Consider the following 18745-nt stretch of genomic DNA (forward strand, 5'->3'; position numbering starts at 1 on the left):
TGAGGCTTGTTAAAAACATTTACTTGTGCGGTTCACAGTTTTCTGCTAGAGAAGCTCAAATATTGTGGTACCAGATGTCTAACTAAAAGGATGCAGAGTGGGGACTTGGCCTGTACATAGTAAACAGAAATCTTTTGCAGACTGGAACTATGCAAAATGCTGTCACTGAAGCTACTATCATCACAGATCCAGCAGCAGGAGAGGTCTCTCATACCGTGTATACCAAATGATTCAAGAAACTTCACTCCCAGTCAAAGTTTCATTGGCTATAACAATAAACAAGATTCAAGTTTTCAAAAGCGGCGGGGTGGGGAGGGGAGTGAGGAATGAACATAGAGAGGGGGCAGAAGGAGAGCGACAGAGAGCAGGGAGAAGATCAGGACTTATATCCAATTCCCATACATATTTAGCAATTGCAAAACATTGTGAGGTTCACTAGGGCTGTATGTAAATGACTTGCATGTCCTGTATCAAAGAAATCACAAATAGTTCTGCAACGGCTCTGGTATAGCTGTGGAGAAACAAGGGTGAAACATAACTGTGCATATTGGGGGTTTGTAGATGGTTTGAGAGATGTGTGACGTGGGGAAGCTGCAGACAAATCATTGATAAATATAAAACAGTTCTTTATTATTTTATTCAGCTTGGATAGTCATTCAGATACACTTTCATCTCTGGCACAGTTTGGTATAATATTCTGGCATTGTAGCTGGAGGCAAGATAGATGTGGTGTGTGGTTAACACCAGGTGCTGGAAATGTGGCTCACTCTACTTGGGATGCCGGGGTCAAGAGCAGTGGCAACACATTACGTGTGGCCCTTTGTGGCATGAGCAGTTGCCAGTGTCAGCAGGCATTGTACTAGGCTGCAGTATTGCTCAGAGTCTAAATCTGAACTGATAGCTAGAGGTCAGCGGTGATGCCAAGTAATCCTGTAGAGGCGACAGCAGAGTTTTGAATACCAGGTCAGTCAGGCAAAGGTCCATGGATCACGGCCCATCAGTGCCAGAGGCAGTGGTGACATATTTATAGTGCAGACTTCAAGGCCACCGTTGACACAGACTGGACACAGCTACATTGCACAGCTGATCAAATGATGACAAGCTGGTTCAGGTAGGTTTAAATACACCTGACATTATGGTTGTGGCTGCGTTTTTATGTCGTATCAAACAATTTGGAACAGGGTGATGACTAGTGGGGATGTCGCTACCAGCAGTAAGTTGAACTGTAGTAATTTCCTGAAGACTAGCCCAGTCATCAGCAGGCGGAAGTCTGATGAGATGGAGGCAGTTGCTTCTGATCATCATACAGTTCAGCGACCAGCATCAGCACCAGTTGGCCATGGCCATGGTCGAGGCCGATTATAATTCTGGGCTTTGTCCTCTGCTCCAAATACTTTCTCAGTTTTATTCCCTTACAGCTCTTCTCCAACAATGCTTGTACTGTTATCAAGACTAATGAAGAAATTTCAGCACTTGAAAAGGTAAGTAATATTTTCTTTAATATTAATAACTGTTTCTTTGTAAATGAACTGTCGCTGAATTTATATAAAACGCAGTACATTTTAATTCAGTACTGCATGAAGCCTGATGGCACCATCATAAATAATACATGAGGGTAAATCCATAAGTGAAACTAGAATATTCTTAAGTCTCAGGTATATAAGTCCCCCCATGAACCATGCACCTTGCCGTTGGCGGGGAGGCTTGTGTGCCTCAGCGATACAGATAGCCGTACCGTAGGTGCAACCACAACGGAAGGGTATCTGTTGAGAGGCCCAACAAACGTGTGGTTCCTGAAGAGGGCAACAGCCTTTTCAGTAGTTGCAGGGGCAACAGTCTGGATGATTGACTGATCTGGCCTTGTAACACTAACCAAAACGGCCTTGCTGTGCTGGTACTGCGAACGGCTGAAAGCAAGGGAAACTACAGCTGTAATTTTTCCCGAGGGCATGCAGCTTTACTTTATGGTTAAATGATGATGGCGTCCTCTTGAGTAAAATAGTCCCCCATTCGGATCTCCGGGTGGGGACTACTCAAGAGGACGTCATTATCAGGAGAAAGAAAACTGGCGTTCTACAGATCGGAGTGTGGAATGTCAGATCCCTTAATCGGGCAGGTAGGTTAGAAAATTTAAAAAGTGAAATGGATAGGTTAAAGTTAGATATAGTAGGAATTAGTGAAGTTCGGTGGCAGGAGGAACAAGACTTGTGGTCAGGTGAATACACAGCTATAAATACAAAATCAAATAGGGGTAATGCAGGAGTAGGTTTAACAACGAATAAAAAAAAAAAAAAAAATAGGAGTGCGGGTAAGCTACTACAAACAGCATAGTGAACGTATTATTGTGGCCAAGATAGACACAAAGCCCATGCCTACTACAGTAGTACAAGTTTATATGCCAACTAGCTCTGCAGATGATGAAGAAATTGAAGAAATGTATGATGAGATAAAAGAAATTATTCAGGTAGTGAAGGGAGACGAAAATTTAATAGTCATGGGTGACTGGAATTTGAGAGTAGGAAAAGTGAGAGAAGGAAACATAGTAGGTGAATATGGATTGGGGGTTTGCAAAGATGGCGGAGATGTTGTGTGTACAAGTGAGTAGTGTTCCTGCGAAAAACGAAAATAATATCGGTAAAAGTACAGTGTGTGTGAATTGTAAGGACGAAATTATTAAGTTAAATGAGTGTATTTCTAGCCTTCAGCAAATCGTCAGTGTATTGAGTAGTGAGATGTCAGAACTTCGAAAAGAAATAAGTGAGTCATTAGTCAAACAAACGGCCAGTTCTCTTCCGCAAAAAAACTCTAATGAGTGGACAAATATACCATATAAAAACAGAGGTGTGAATACGAAAGCATCACCAGGGAGTAAAAACACGAAGCAGTGGGCTGTTAAAAACAAATTTCAAGTTCTTTCCGTGAGTGAAGAGGCGGATTTAGGCCTAACATCGGTAAGGGAACATGAACTTTTGAACAAACTTTGTAATCAGAATGGTGATACAGGCTCTGAGTTCAGCATTAACACAAACAATAAAGGTGCGATATTGAGCATGCCCTCTATTGTACATAATAATGGGGCATCTATTGCACGAAGTAATGAGAAAGACACTATCGATCAAAACGTACAACAGTGCAAAGACGAAAGTAATGTATTATTTTTAACGGACAGTCACGGCAGAAAAATGACGAGACTATTCAAAGAAAAGACGAAATACGACGCAACAGGTTTTGTGAAGCCAGGAGCAACAGCAAAAAACATTATTGGTGTTGATTTACAAGACAAAATGTCGGGAAAAAATGACTATGTCGTGTGTATAGCGGGCGCAAATGATGTTGCGAAAAACGAAGCAAATAACTGTCTCACTGAACTAAAGAAATTCCTGGAACGCAGTAAACAAAAAAATACGATAGTTGCAACATTACCACACAGATATGATCTAATGTATCACTCGTGTGTAAATAAAGAAATTCGTAAAACTAACATTAAAATAAAACAGATGTGTTCTTTGTTTGGAAAATGTAGCGTCCTTGATATAGGCAAATTGGACAGATGCCAGCATACCAAACACGGAATGCATCTAAATTATGAAGGAAAAAACGTTGTATGTAAAATGATAAAAGAAATCATTGCGAACAGAGAGAGAGCGAACAGAAAAATTCCATGTACCGGTATGGGACCAGTCTCAGCAAAAGAAGAAGAAGCATCCTCAAAAGCAGCAGAATCGTCAGTGGCGGAACCAACAGCTAAAACAACATATTCAGCGGTAACTATTGCCCGTCCTACACGCAACAGAAAACAAACTCAGCGTTTTTTATGGTGAGTAACACGAGAGATGAGGATTCAAAGTTGCGTGAAGCATCTCTCTCGTGTGTTCAATATGAGTTTTCCACACCCCAAGCAATACTATCAACTAATGTACTGAAAAAAGCCATTCCTAGCAAACATCACGCAAATGCAGAGGTGAGGAAAAATCAAACTTTGTCTTTATTCCACCAAAATATATGTAGCCTCAAGAATAAAATAGACCAGTTGCTAATAAATTTAAAAGACGAGTGTGAAAGTGAGCCTGATATACTGTGTTTCTCAGAACATCACGTTAAGAATGGGATCCACATGATACAGATTGAGAACTTTAGTTTAGCTACTCATTACTGTAGATCTGTTATGGAAAAAGGTGGTGTTGCAATATTTATAAAAAATAATATAGTGTATAAATCCCTAGATTTAAGCAAATACTGTGATGAACAACATTTTGAGGTGTGTGGCATTGAGTTAACAGCAGATAGTGCAACTGTTATTGTTCTGGCTGTTTACAGGGCACCTGCTGGAAATCTAAATGTATTTCTAAGACAAACTGAATCACTTCTGGTCCACCTATGTAGGAAAACTAAATCTATCATTGTTATGGGTGACTTCAATGTGGACCTTTTAACAGAAAATAGAAACAAGACAGATTTTGAACATTTAATGTACTGTTACAATTTAGTACCACTTGTGAACACTCCAACTAGAGTAACTGCCAGCTCTAGCACTTTAATAGATAATGTATTTGTAGATAAGGATATTTGCAATAATTTAACCATGAAAAATATTATAAATGGTCTCTCTGATCATGAAGGGCAATTCCTCACTCTAAACCAAATGAATGTACGAAGAAAAGAAAATTTCATTTGGAAAACATTTAGGATTATAAACAGACACACCACTGAAACCTTTAATCAGCAATTACGGCTTGTGGACTGGTCTCCTGTATATGCTACAGTTGGTGTTAATTCAAAATTTAATATATTTATCAATGAAGTTACAAGCCTTTTTGAAGAAGCATTTCCTAAAAAATCAGTGAGAGAAAACCTGTGCAAATCTGGAAACAAGCCTTGGATTACTAAAGGCATCAAAATCTCTTGTAAAACAAGAAGAGAACTATATGCTGCAGCCAGGAGTTCAAATGATAACAGTAGGATTACACACTATAAAATCTACAGTAAAGTTCTGAATAAGACAATTCAGGCAGCAAAGAACATGTGCTTGAAGGCAGAAATTGACAACTCAAGCAATAAAGTAAAAACTATCTGGAAATTTGTAAAGAAAGAAACCGGGAAAAATGCAGTTTGTAGTGAAAATATCCAAATCAAAAGTGAGGGTAATCTTGTTAGCGATCCAAAAACAGTTGCAGACACATTCAACTACAATTTTTTAACAGTAACAGAAAAAATAGGTTTACAAGGGTCCATGAAGCAAGCCATCAATCTTTTGAAAGCTAGAGTACCTGGTTTAGTGCAACACATGAAGGTAAAAACAGTCACTGTTCAAGAAATTGAAAGAGTTATTAAATCCCTGAAAAGTAAAAACTCTGCTGGAATTGACAACATTTCTAACAAATTATTAAAATACTGCTCCAGCCATGTAAGTAAAGTCCTTTGCCACATTTTTGATGCATCACTTAAGCAAGGAATAGTTCCTGAGAGGCTTAAGTATGCAGTTGTAAAACCGCTGTATAAGAAGGGGGATAAGACGGATACTGCTAACTATAGGCCAATATCACTACTGACAAGCTTTTCGAAAGTTTTAGAGAAACTAATGCATGCCAGGATAGTTAAGCATCTCAGTGAACACAATAGCTTCAGCAAAAGTCAATTTGGGTTTCAGAAAGGTTTGTCAACAGAAGATGCAATATTTGCATTTACTGGCAAACTCTTGGAATCTATCAACAAAAAACTGAAAGTGATTGGCATATTTTGTGACCTAACAAAAGCATTTGACTGTGTAAATCACCAAATTCTTTTACAAAAAGCTGCACATCTCGGTATAAGTGGTGCAGCAGGGAAATGGCTCGACTCATATCTGTCAAACAGAAAACAAAAAGTTGTAGTAGATAGTCAAGTTGGTGTCCCTATATCTTCAGAATGGGGTACCATCTCATGTGGAGTGCCGCAGGGCTCAGTTCTGGGCCCCCTACTTTTTATTATATTTATAAATGATCTTCCTCTCTCTACGGAATATTGTAGATTCACCATTTTCGCGGATGACACTACACTACTTATTGATAATTCGGAAGATAAGCTTGAGGTAACGGCAAATAAGATTTTAAATGAAACGGTGAACTGGTTCAACATTAATGGTCTTATTTTAAATTACTGTAAAACAAACTACATTCAGTTCCACAAAACATCCAAAGATGAGGAAATATTTGTAAAGGTAGGTGAGCAGACAATGAACAGGGTAGATTCCTCAAAATACCTAGGCTTGCATATTGATAGCAAACTGAATTGGTCCAGCCACATCGTGGATCTGTGCAAAAGACTAAGTTCAGCAACATATGCATTGCGCATTGTTTCTTCTTATAGAAATATGGAAACCATGAAGTCAGCATATTATGGTTACTTTCATGCAATTATGGCATTTGGAATTATATTTTGGGGAAATCAGCCACTGGCTAAAAAAGTACTGTGTGTACAAAAAAGAGCCATAAGGATCATGTGTGGAGTCAATCCTAGAGCCACATGCAGGAATCTTTTTAAGAAGCTTGAAATACTTACATCCACTGCGCAATATATATTCTCATTGATGTGCTTCATAAGGAAAGAAAAATCCATCTTTAAGCTGAATAGTGCATATCACAGTCACAATACTAGAAGGAAACATGATATCCACTATGAACAGCCAAATCTAAGTATGGTGCAGAAAGGAGTCCATTTCAGTGGCTGTAAGATTTTTAATGCCCTCCCTTCAAGAATTAAGTGTTTGATAGATGATGATCTCCTGTTCAAAAAAACCTTAAGGCAGTTCCTATTGCAAGGATCATTTTATACATTAGAAGAGTTCCTGAACTACAGTGTTTAACATCTCTTGTATTGTGAAATGCCCAAATTTGTGTTTGTAATACCGAATATTTTTATTGTGAACATATATTTTGCAATATTTATTTCTTTGTAACACTTATTATTTTGTAATCTTTATCTCTCTCTAAAATGTATTTTTGTAGTGGGACCTAAGTTACTGTTCACTGTTTTTTGTTTTGTAATCTCTATCTATATCTAAAATGTATTTTTTTGTAGTGGGACCTAAGTTACTGTTTACTGTTTTTGTTTTGTTTTATGTATTACCATAAATTCTGGCCAAAAGCTTGTAAAATTGACACGTTCCATATCCTGTGATACTGTCACAACATGGATCACCGGAACAAGAGATAAATAAATAAAAAAAAATAAATAAATAAAAATGAAAGAGGAAGCAGACTGGTAGAATTTTGCACAGTGCATAACTTAATCATAGCTAACACTTGGTTCAAGAATCATAAAAGAAGGTTATATATATGGAAGAATCCTGGAGGTACTAGAAGGTTATCAGATAGATTATATAATCGTAAGACAGAGATATAGGAACCAGGTTTTAAATTGCAAGACATTTCCAGGGGCAGATGTGGACTCTGACCACAATCTATTGGTTATGAACTGTAGATTAAAACTGAAGAAATTGAGGTGGGAATTTAAGGAGATGGCACCTGGATAAACTGACTAAACGAGAGGTTGTACAGAGTTTCAGGGACAGCATAAGGGAACAATTGACAGGAATGGGGGAAAGAAATACAGCAGAAGAAGAATGGGTAGCTCTGAGGGATGAAGTAGTGAAGGCAGCAGAGGATCAAGTAGGTAAAAAGACAAGGGCTAGTAGAAGTCCTTGGGTAACAGAAGAAATATTGAATTTAATTGATGAAAGGAGAAAATATAAAAACACAGTAAATGAAGCAGGCAAAAAGGAATACAAACGTCTCAAAAATGAGATCGACAGGAAGTGCAAAATGGCTAAGCAAGCATGGCTAGAGGACAAATGTAAGGATGTAGAGGCTTATCTCACTAGGGGTAATATAGATACTGCCTACAGGAAAATTAAAGAGACCTTTGGAAAAAAGTCACTAGACATGGCCTGCACCTCAACAGGTATGGGAAGGGGAGTTTAGCAAAGCTTATAGGTGACAGCATAGGTGGGGTTGGTGGGATCACTTCCTGCAGTAGTGGGTGTTAGAGCTGCATCTTTTTTAGATTGAAGTCAGCTGATAGGTATTCCTGCTCAAGGGAAGTCTCTCTAACAGAGGAACCACTTTTGACAAAGCTTAGGTACCCAAGTAATGAGGGAATTAGTATATTTCATCAAAATATACAAGGTATTAGAGATAAAGTTAGTGAATTGCTTATAGATGTTGGCTCTTCAATTATTGGTATATCTGAACGCTTCTTAAATAAGGAGATAATTCAGAGGCTTCCTTTACCTGGATACAGGTTGGCTGGCAGCTTTTCAAGGAGCTCTTTGCAGTGTTGGGGAGTAGCCATGTATGTGAAAAACGGCATCCCATTTGAGTCAATTGATGTTTCAAAGTACTGCACTGAAAAGGTGTTTGAATGTTGTGCAGGTGTGGTTAAATTTAATGGAGCTAAACTTCTAACTGTTGTTATTTATAGATCCCCAGACTCCGATTTCACAACATTTTTGCTAAAGCTAGAGGAGGTTCTTGGTTCACTTTATAGGAAATACAAAAAGTTAGTTATATGTGGTGACTTCAATATTAATTGTATAAGAGATTGTGCAACGAAGAGGATGCTGGTAGACCACCTTAATTCATGTAATCTTATGCAAACCGTATTCTTTCCAATGAGAGTGCAAGGGAACAGTAGAACAACCATAGACAACATTTTTGTTCATTCCTCATTACTAGAAGGGCATTCTGTTAGCAAAAAGGTGAATGGCCTTTCAGATCATGATGCACAAATTTTACCTCTAAAAGATTTTTATGCTGCAACTGTTTAGGAAAGCTGACCCAGTTGCTGTAGAGACATTTGTAAACCTTATCAAGGAACAAGAGTGGAAAGATGTTTATAGTGCTGATACAGTAGACGATAAATATAATGCTTTCCTCAAGACATTTCTCGTGCTCTTTGAAAGTTGCTTTCCGTTAGAATGTTCAAAACAAGGTACTACCACAAACAGGCAGCCTGGGTGGCTGACTAGAGGGATAAGAATATCTTGTAGAACAAAGTGGCAATTATATCAAAACGTTAGAAACAGTCAGAATCTAAATGCAGCAGCCCATTACAAACAGTATTGTAAGGTGCTTAAAAATGTTATTAGGAAGGCAAAAAGTATGTGGTATGCAGATAGAATAGCTAAGTCTCAGGATAAAATTAAAACCATATGGTCAGTCGTAAAGGAAGTGGCTGGTCTGCAGAGACAGGTCGAGGATATAGAATCAGTGCGGAGTAGGAATGTCCGTGTTACTGATAAGTCGCATATACGTACAGTATTTAATAATCACTTTCTGAATATAGCAGGTGAACTAAATAGAAACCTAGTCCCAACATGGAATCATATAGTGCTCTTAGAAAAAAGTGTTCCGAGACTGTTACCTGAAATGCTCCTCCATGATACTGACAAGAGGGAGATTGAGTTAATAATTAAATCACTAAAGACCAAGAGCTCTCATGGATATAACGGGGTATCTAGCAGAATACTGAAGTATTGTTCTATGTATGTTAGCCCAGTACTTAGCCATATCTGTAACTTTTCCTTTAGGAGTGGTCGGTTTCCTGACCGATTAAAGTACTCTGTAGTGAAGCCACTTTATAAAAAGGGAGACAGGGATAATATTGACAATTATAACCCTATTCCTATGCCATCGGTGTTTGCTAAAGTTATTGAGAAGGTTGTATATACAAGGTTACTGGAGCATTTAAATTCACATAATTTGCTGTCAAATGTTCAGTTTGGTTTTAGAAATGGTTTAACAACTGAAAATGCTATATTCTCTTTTCTCTGTGAGGTTTTGGACAGATTAAATAAAAGGTTGCGAACGCTAGGTGTTTTCTTTGATTTAACAAAGGCTTTTGACTGTATTGGCCACAAAATATTACTGCAGAAGTTGGACCATTATGGAGTAAGGGGAGTAGCTTACAATTGGTTCGCCTCTTACTTTAAGAACAGAAAGCAGAAGGTAATTCTCCGCAATATTGAGAGTGGTAGTGATGTTCAGTCCCAATGGGGCACTGTTAAGTGGGGCGTTCCCCAAGGGTCGGTGCTGGGGCTACCGCTCCAACCAGTGTGCTGCATTCTATGTGAGCATGACAACCAACAACCTGTCTGTCTGTACGATGGCCTTCGAAAAACTGTGGCCAAGAAACAACTGGACCACCCTGTTGCTGAGCACGCTGCCAAGTATGACATCCTTCATTTCAATGACTGCTTCATAGCCTGTGCTGTATGGATCCTTACCCCCAACACCAACTTTTCTGCACTGTGCAAGTGCGATCTTTCCCTGCAATAGATCTTATGTTCACATAACCCTCCTGGCCTCAGCCTTCATTAGTCTTTATCCTCATCCATCCAGCTTTCCTGTTCCCATTCCAGCACTATATAGACCTCATTCCACCATCACACCCAGTCTTTTTACTTCTCTCCTTTTCCACTACCCCCCCCCCCCCCCCTCCCTCTTCCCCATCTCTGCCTTGCTTTCCGTCTAACCTCCCGACAGAAAATAGCTTCCCTACACTCTCTCCACCCCTACCCTGCTACCCCTTTCCCTCCCCACCTCAGCTTCCTCCTTACCCCCACCCAGTCACCACTCCCATCACGCACTGGTGCTGCTGCTCGCAGTGTGGCTACAGTTGCCTGAGACTGCAGTCATGTGTGTGTGAGTTGCGTTTATGTTAGTGTGTGTATGTGTGTGTCTGTCGCCTATTTTTTATGAAGGCCTTATGGGCCGAAAGCTTTATTTGTGACAGTCTTTTTGTTGTGCCTATCTGTGACTCAGCATCTCCTCTGTATGGTGAATGGCAACTTTCGTTTTCATGATATTGTTTGAACACTTACCGTTTGATATAACAAATTTAATAAATATTGAAATTAGCTTGAGACACAAACTCAAGTCATATCTCTTTGATAACTCATCATACTCCACAAAAGAATTTCTGAATGTAAAAAAATACATTTGTGAGTGTGTGTGCGTGGGGAGAGGGGGGGGGGGGGGGGCTGCTTCATACCTGTTACTTCACACACTTCCTTCTCCCAACTGACTTTTCTGCCACATCCGCTATACCATAGGCATCATCCTGATGTACTGTTTATCTTCCTCTTATGCTCTGTTTTTATGAGTAAAGTTTTCAGTATTTTGGATTCCTGGAAAACTGACCAGATTGGTGAAAATTGCAGAAATAGCTTTCATTTGCTTGAGATAAACTGATTTTGGGTAATTCCTCTCCAACTTGAGTGACTGTACGTAAAAATAATGGGTGTCCATGGTTGCATAGTTTTTGTGGAACACATACTATCCTCACATCTTTAAAAAAGGACATCATTATGTCTGCAAAATAATTTATAGAATGAAGTACTAAGCATCCTTTACAAATATATTTGATGTTAATTTCATTTTGAAGTTCAGAGTCTGTCTACATAAATGAAAATATAACTGCACATTTTCATATAACCCAAACAACTGAAGCAAATAACATAAAAATAGCATAAGATAATAATAACATAAAAAATCTTTTTATTGAGCACTCGAATTCCCCTATTTTGCAAAACATATTTACAGACAAATTTTTCTGTTGTAGCCACTGAATTTGAGAAAGTTATGCTAAAATTTTTATTGCCTGGAAAATGAAATATTGTGCAGTGATTGGTTTTTATGTTATTCAAATATACCGTTTAAATTGTGCCCTCCTTCCCCCACTCCCAGTTGACATGCTCAGTACATTTGACAAAAAACAGTGGTGAGAAGCAAGTTGTAGTACATCTGAGTGGAAAGGTGTGAGTTTCCAGTTTATTACTGCCATAAAATACTTTTAAATACTTGAGATGGAATGCAATTGTGTGTGTATGTGCACCCATGCACAATGTTAGAGATACAACACTGTGAATGGTATACAGGTCAGTTATAAGAGATTATCACATATTTATTGCTTTTGTCATCTTTATTGAAAAAAAATCATGAAACTTTACAGCATTTGTTTCATTGTTCATCCTAACCAACCATTGTAACTGCCATAATTAATATAGCCAGGCCATCCTCCATATGTTCCATAACCATTATAGCCACCAAAACCTCCCCAGCCTCCGAGTCCACCATAGCTGTCTAATCCTCCGGTTCCACTATTGGAACTCCATCCTCCTCCATAGGAACCCCAATTCCCGAGGCCGCTACTACTCCAACCATAGCCTCGTCTGGAGAAGAGGGATGGGTGGATGTAACCGTTCCAGCCCCTGAAGCCAATATAATGTGTTTCTGCTGGTGTGAGCTCCTTTCCTTTGTCATTTATGTCAGGGGCCACTACAGTTGTTGCAGTAGGAACAGGGGCCGAAAGTGCAGCTTTTAAGATCATGGTACAGAACACAAACAGCTGAAACACATAAAACAAGTTTTTTTAAACGTCGGTGTATACACCTGTTGCACAAAATAACAACAAAGGTGAAAAAAATTTGCAAATTTAATAGTTTTTGTCACTGATTTTATAAGTAGAAAAGGAGAACAATAGTAAAATCTATATAATTGGGAAGATAAAAATTAAGATTAGTAGGTACACGGGTGTTCTTCATGCCATGTTCTGTGACAGCAAAAATGAAATGAACAGAACACAAACCCATTTTAAAAGCTAAAACAGATGCACATACTGTAGTACTTAAATTACTGTCTGACAGGGAAACAATTACCATCCTTCAAATGTAATGAGTGTCATCAATGATAGAGTGGCTTCATTTCATATTGCAATACAAGTTTTTGTAATCAGTGATGATGTCTGAGTGACAAACCTGTTTTTTCTCTAATTACTATGAAGTTCAGATATACAGAAATGTGGCATACACAATGGCGCAGTGACTTGTATTTTTTCTCGCTTGGCTCCTGAAAACTAGGGGAAGGTAAACTGGCTGAAAAATCAGGCATTTTTTAAAAAAATCAGGCATTAAATATGAGGGTTGTACCAAAAGTAAGTTCCCATATTTTTCACAAATAGAAGACATTGGTTGTTGTTATTAATTTATACATAGTTGAAAAGCTTACACTTTTATCTATTTTCCAACTAGTCTCCATTTGTTTCGACAGATTTTGTATTCCTAAGTCAAGGAAGTCTCCTACCAACCTGATGAGGAAGAATGTGACCTCTGATTGGACTTCGTCACTCTTGAAGTGTTTGCCACCCAAGCGTTCCTTTAGCTTGGGGAAGAGATGATAACTGCAGGGGGCTCAGTCCAGGCTGTATAGGGGATGGGGCATAACAGTCCATTCAAATTTCTTCAAAAGCTCCTGTGTTTGATGAGCGACGTGGGGTCGAGCATTGTCGTGAAGAAGCACTACTCCCTGTGTCAGTTGTCGTCTCCAGCGGTTCTGGGTTGCTCACCGGAGTTTGGTCAATGTTGAGTTTATTGTCATCCTAGGTTGCATGAAATCGATGAGGAGTACCCCCTTCTGATCCCAAAACACACTTGCCATAACCTTTCCTGCCAACTGCTTTTATTTTAATTTCTTTAGTGGCAGTGAACTGGAGTGATGTCGCTGACGAGTTGTTTGTTTCTGAGTGTGTAATGAAACCAGAGTGACGCCACTGACAAGTTGTTTGTTTTGGGGGGTGTAAAGAAACACCCACGTTTCATCTCCCATGATGACAGAGTCGAACAACTTCTCCTTGTTGCCTCCCCCCTCACGTTGTTGAAGAAACTTGCGAGCACAATGAAGGCGTTGCTCCTTGTGCCCGTGAGTCGGCATCCAGGGGACCCAGCGAGCACATACCTTGTGATAATCCAACGTTTCTGTTAAAAGTTTTTTTCCATTGTGCCATGGGAAGCTTCAGGAATGCATTCAACAAGTTCACGGACAATGACCCTCCAATCTTTGAGCAGCTCACTGTTGATCTTCTGGACAATTGCATCTGAAACTGGCGGTCTTCCACTCTGTTCTTCATTGTGAACTTCCATGCTACCCTCACCAAAAGCCCTGCACCATTTGCGGACATGCTGAATGGACATGCACTCTTCACCATAAACCTCAGTCAGTTGCTGATGAATCTCCATGGACAGTAACTTCCTTGCCTGGAGAAACCGGAGTACTGTTCGAACCTCACCCTTGGCGGGAGCAGCGATCAATACTTCCATCTCTGAGGGCTGCCAAGCCAACACTGAGCACATAGCAAATCGTGGATGGCGAAATTATGCTAGAAGTGGAGCAATTTCTTTCGCATAATCTTTATAGAATCTTATAGGTATATCACCTGATCCTGGCGCCTTTCGACTACTAAGCGATTGTAGCTGCTTTTCAGTTACGCGATCTGTTATCTCAATATCTGCCATTTTGACGTTCACACGACGATTGAAATGAGGGACAGTGTTACGATCTCCCGTGGTGAAACAACTTCGGAAGACCGAACTCAGTATTTCGGCTTTCTCTCTGTTATATTCCGTTTCGGTGCCAGTGTGGTCGCTGAGAGAATGAATAGATGATTTTGACCCACTTACTGATTTTACATACGACCAAAATCTCTTAGGGTTTTTACTCAGGTCAGTTGACAACGTCTTACTTTCGAAATCATTGAACGCTTCTCTCATTGCTCTCCTTACGCTCATTTTCGCTTCGTTCAGCTTTTGTTTGTCAGCTAGGTTTGTACTTCTCTTGAATCTGAGATGAAGTGTTCTTTGTTTTCGTAGCGCTTTTCTAACACGACTGTTAAACAATGGTGGATCTTTCCCATCCATTAAAACCTTACTCGCAACATACTTGTCTAGGGTATATTGAACAATGCCTTTGAATTTTTTCCATTTCTTCTCCACATCTTCGTCGTCATCACCGAATATTTGATTTGACGCTGACTGCTGAGATATTATGAAATTTGGATCCTGTTACCCTTGCTGAGCAAATATATCTCCCTACCTTTCTTAAAATTCCTTGCAGGATCCGTCGTCATATATGCTGTCACAGCCTTATGATCACTGATACCTTCCTTTTCGTTAACTGATTCGATAAGTTCAGATCTGTTTGTTGCCAGAAGGTCTAAGATGTCACCCTCATGAGTTGGTTCTCTAACTGTCTGTTCAAGGTAATTTTCGGATAAGACATCCAGAACAATGCCACACAAATCCCCGTCTCTGGCACCATTTTTGATGGTATAACACTCCCAGTCTATACCTGGCAGGTCACATCCAATTACAAAGGCATGATCAGGAGAATTACTAATGATATTCTGCAAGTTCTGTCTGAAGCGCCCTACAACTACAGATTCTGACCCAGGTGGTCTATAAAAGCATCCGATCACCACTTTTGACCGTTCTTTGATACTCAATTTCAACCAGATTAATTCACATTCGGAATCCGTGATAGCCTCGCTAGATTTTATAGATTTTTTTACTGCAATAAACACGCCTACACCATTGGCAACCAACCTATCCTTAGGATAAATATTCGAATCAGAACTTAGTATTTCGTTGTCATTGACGTCTGGTTTCAACCAGCTTTCTGTTCGCAATACTATCTGTGCATTATAACCTTCAGTGAGCGATACCGATTTTGGGACCTGTCCTTGGATGCTCTTGTAGTTTACTAAAATCATATTAATATTTTGTGTCTCTGATCTGCGAGGACCAACATCCTCTGAGGTCGCTGTGGCTGATTTAACAGACAAATCGTCTTTGATCCCGAGAGATGAGTTCTCTAACCTAAAAAAGCCCGATGTGCGCGCCACACGTACTCCGCTCCCCTATTAGCCGCTTCTTGCGTGTAGTGCACGCTAGACCTACTAAGCCTTAGTAACTAAGCCTTAGTAACTAAGGGGAACCCTGCAATTCTGCACCCTATAGCGGATGTCGAAAAATTCGCATCCGATACCGTCGCAGAGTCGTCTGAGCCTCTGGTTTAGACCTTCCACTGTGCTCCAAACCAGAGCAACGTGATCAACTCTGGGTATGATGCTACAAATAGACAGCTTAGCCTGTACCCCAATACGTTGCTAGTTGCCTTCAACAAATCAGCCAGCCACCGAAAGGAGCTGAGGATGGCCTCAGAACCCAAGTGGCAGGCATCATTCGTGCCGACATGTGCCACTACATGCAGCCAGTTGCACCCAGTGTACTCGATAGCCGCCGGCAGGGCCTCCTCCACATCATGGATGAGACCTCCCAGCAAACATACTGAATGCACACTGGAATTCTTTCCCACCTTGCTGCTATCTCCCTGAGGGGCTCCATCACCCGCCTAAAATTGGAGCTCCAAATGACAAGCATACCCACCCTCTCTACTTCTCCGGACTGGACAGGAAAATCGACCACTGGCCCAACAGGAGAGGCATCCCGTGCTGGCTCAGAGTTATCAACAACACAGAGGAGAACCTCGTACATGTTGCTAAGACGTAGGGAGCCAGCCGCGCGGCTTGCTCCCTCTTTCGCCTTCTGCCCCATGACACGCGAACCCACCACTCTCTGCCACCCACTCTGGAGAATAAAGCTGTTCCTCAGCGCCATTGACGCTAATATATGTTCCGCTCACATTTTCAATGGTAGGAGAATTAAGTTGGGGCAGTATTCTTGGGTTTTGCTTTGTAAAGAACGTTTGAAAAGACAGTTAAGCATTTCTGCTTCTGTTTTGCTACTCTCAATTTCAGTTCCTGTTTCGTCCTTGAGTGGCTGGTCACTAACTTTGGTGCCAGCCTTTACATACAATCAGAATGTCTACGTGTTTTGCGATAGATCTTTCGACAGTACTCTTCTATGGTAGTCGTTGAAGGTAGCACACATTGCTCTCTTGACAGCCAAACGCATTTTATTCGTCATATCGCTATCTGTAGCCCTATGCTTTGTTTTATGACCACTATGCAGCAGTCTCTCTTTCTTTAAAACTTTCTTTGCAGGGTGTATACCATGGAGGATCCCTCCCATCATGATCTGCTCTACTGCGTAAATATCTATCCAGGGCATGGACAACTGTTCTTTCAAACTTGAGTTCGTCTGCATGCTCCTGTTCTGATTTAAAGGTTTCAAATTCCTCGTCGGCATATGACACTGCTGCTTTTTTGTCTGGTTTGCTGAACATATAGATCTTTATTCTTATTTTAGCTGCCCTTCGTACTGTACAACCGCGGGAGGGAGAGGTTGTAGCGTCACGCTTCTGACGTCTGTGTTAAGGTGGCCCAGCATTAAGGAATTATCAGGTGGGCGTCCAGGGCTGATGTTGTATGAGAGAGCAGGAGACTGCATCAAATAAAGATAATACATTTCAGTGTACAGGACGCAAGGGCGCGCCTAAGGTGGAAGTTACCAGGTGTCGGCCAGTCTAGTATGTCGAACAAACTAAATGAAGTGAGCCACAGGAGGAGAGACGGTTCATGTTAAGTTCTGTTGGTGGCCGGTCAAGGGACGCAGAGCCACACGCATAATCTGCCTTCCACACATGCTATTGCCAAACACCGATGGCGTGAATTTGCTAGCAGACTTCAGCAGAAGGCTCAGGGCATCTCTAACCAGCAGCAACTGGACGGAACTGCCTCAGTTCTGAAAGGCAGGCAACTTGTGCCTCGAAGTTACTCTGGGAGAAAACTTGTAAAGATTTTACTGTGGCTTTTGAAATAAAATTTTTACACCAATACTTTAAAATATTCCTTGAGTGGCTGCCACCTTGTACATTACTTTGGTATCCATTGTTGCTGTAGCTGCCTCGTGGCCACTGAGACCAGTTTCGATGTGGACATCTTCAAACGGGGCAGGTCAGTAAGGTTTATAAATTGTGATAAATGTGAAATATATCATTTTAAACCTTATAGTACTACAGCCACAGTTCTCAAAATGTCAGCTTTCGACAGCATAGCGATGTGCGGTAAATTTGTTTGACATTAGATGTAATATATTTCCATCATGAGTGGGGTTCCGAACTATCTGAGCTACGTAGTTTTTAGAGAAGGCATTTAGTAATGTTCCACAGCATGTCTCGTCACGCTCACCACCAACAAAACTGTAATCGTCCCAGAAGTCTCCTCTGATAATTACACTCCTGGAAATGGAAAAAAGAACACATTGACACCGGTGTGTCAGACCCACCATACTTGCTCCGGACACTGCGAGAGGGCTGTACAAGCAATGATCACACGCACGGCACAGAGGACACACCAAGAACCGCGGTGTTGGCCGTCGAATGGCGCTAGCTGCGCAGCATTTGTGCACCGCCGCCGTCAGTGTCAGCCAGTTTGCCGTGGCATACGGAGCTCCATCGCAGTCTTTAACACTGGTAGCATGCCGCGACAGCGTGGACGTGAACCGTATGTGCAGTTGACGGACTTTGAGCGAGGGCGTATAGTGGGCATGCGGGAGGCCGGGTGGACGTACCGCCGAACTGCTCAACACGTGGGGCGTGAGGTCTCCACAGTACATCGATGTTGTCGCCAGTGGTCGGCGGAAGGTGAACGTGCCCGTCGACCTGGGACCGGACCGCAGCGACGCACGGATGCACGCCAAGACCGTAGGATCCTACGCAGTGCCGTAGGGGACCGCACCGCCACTTCCCAGCAAATTAGGGACACTGTTGCTCCTGGGGTATCGGCGAGGACCATTCGCAACCGTCTCCATGAAGCTGGGCTACGGTCCCGCACACTGTTAGGCCGTCTTCCGCTCACGCCCCAACATCGTGCAGCCCGCCTCCAGTGGTGTCGCGACAGGCGTGAATGGAGGGACGAATGGAGACGTGTCGTCTTCAGTGATGAGAGTCGCTTCTGCCTTGGTGCCAATGATGGT

The 18745-nt window shown here is 41.2% G+C and overlaps 1 long non-coding RNA gene across 1 annotated transcript in view; it reads left to right on the forward strand.

Moving 5' to 3' along the window:
- Nucleotides 1-1066: 1066 nt before the first annotated feature.
- The window catches only part of LOC126473277 (uncharacterized), a 75390-nt gene continuing 57711 nt past the window's right edge, over nucleotides 1067-18745 (forward strand). The window contains exon 1 of the long non-coding RNA XR_007586429.1: nucleotides 1067-1481. This is a non-coding gene — a long non-coding RNA (uncharacterized LOC126473277). The remainder of the gene's footprint in view (nucleotides 1482-18745) is intronic.

This window comes from Schistocerca serialis, chromosome 4 (assembly GCF_023864345.2).
Source record: "Schistocerca serialis cubense isolate TAMUIC-IGC-003099 chromosome 4, iqSchSeri2.2, whole genome shotgun sequence".
Taxonomy (NCBI): domain Eukaryota; kingdom Metazoa; phylum Arthropoda; class Insecta; order Orthoptera; family Acrididae; genus Schistocerca; species Schistocerca serialis.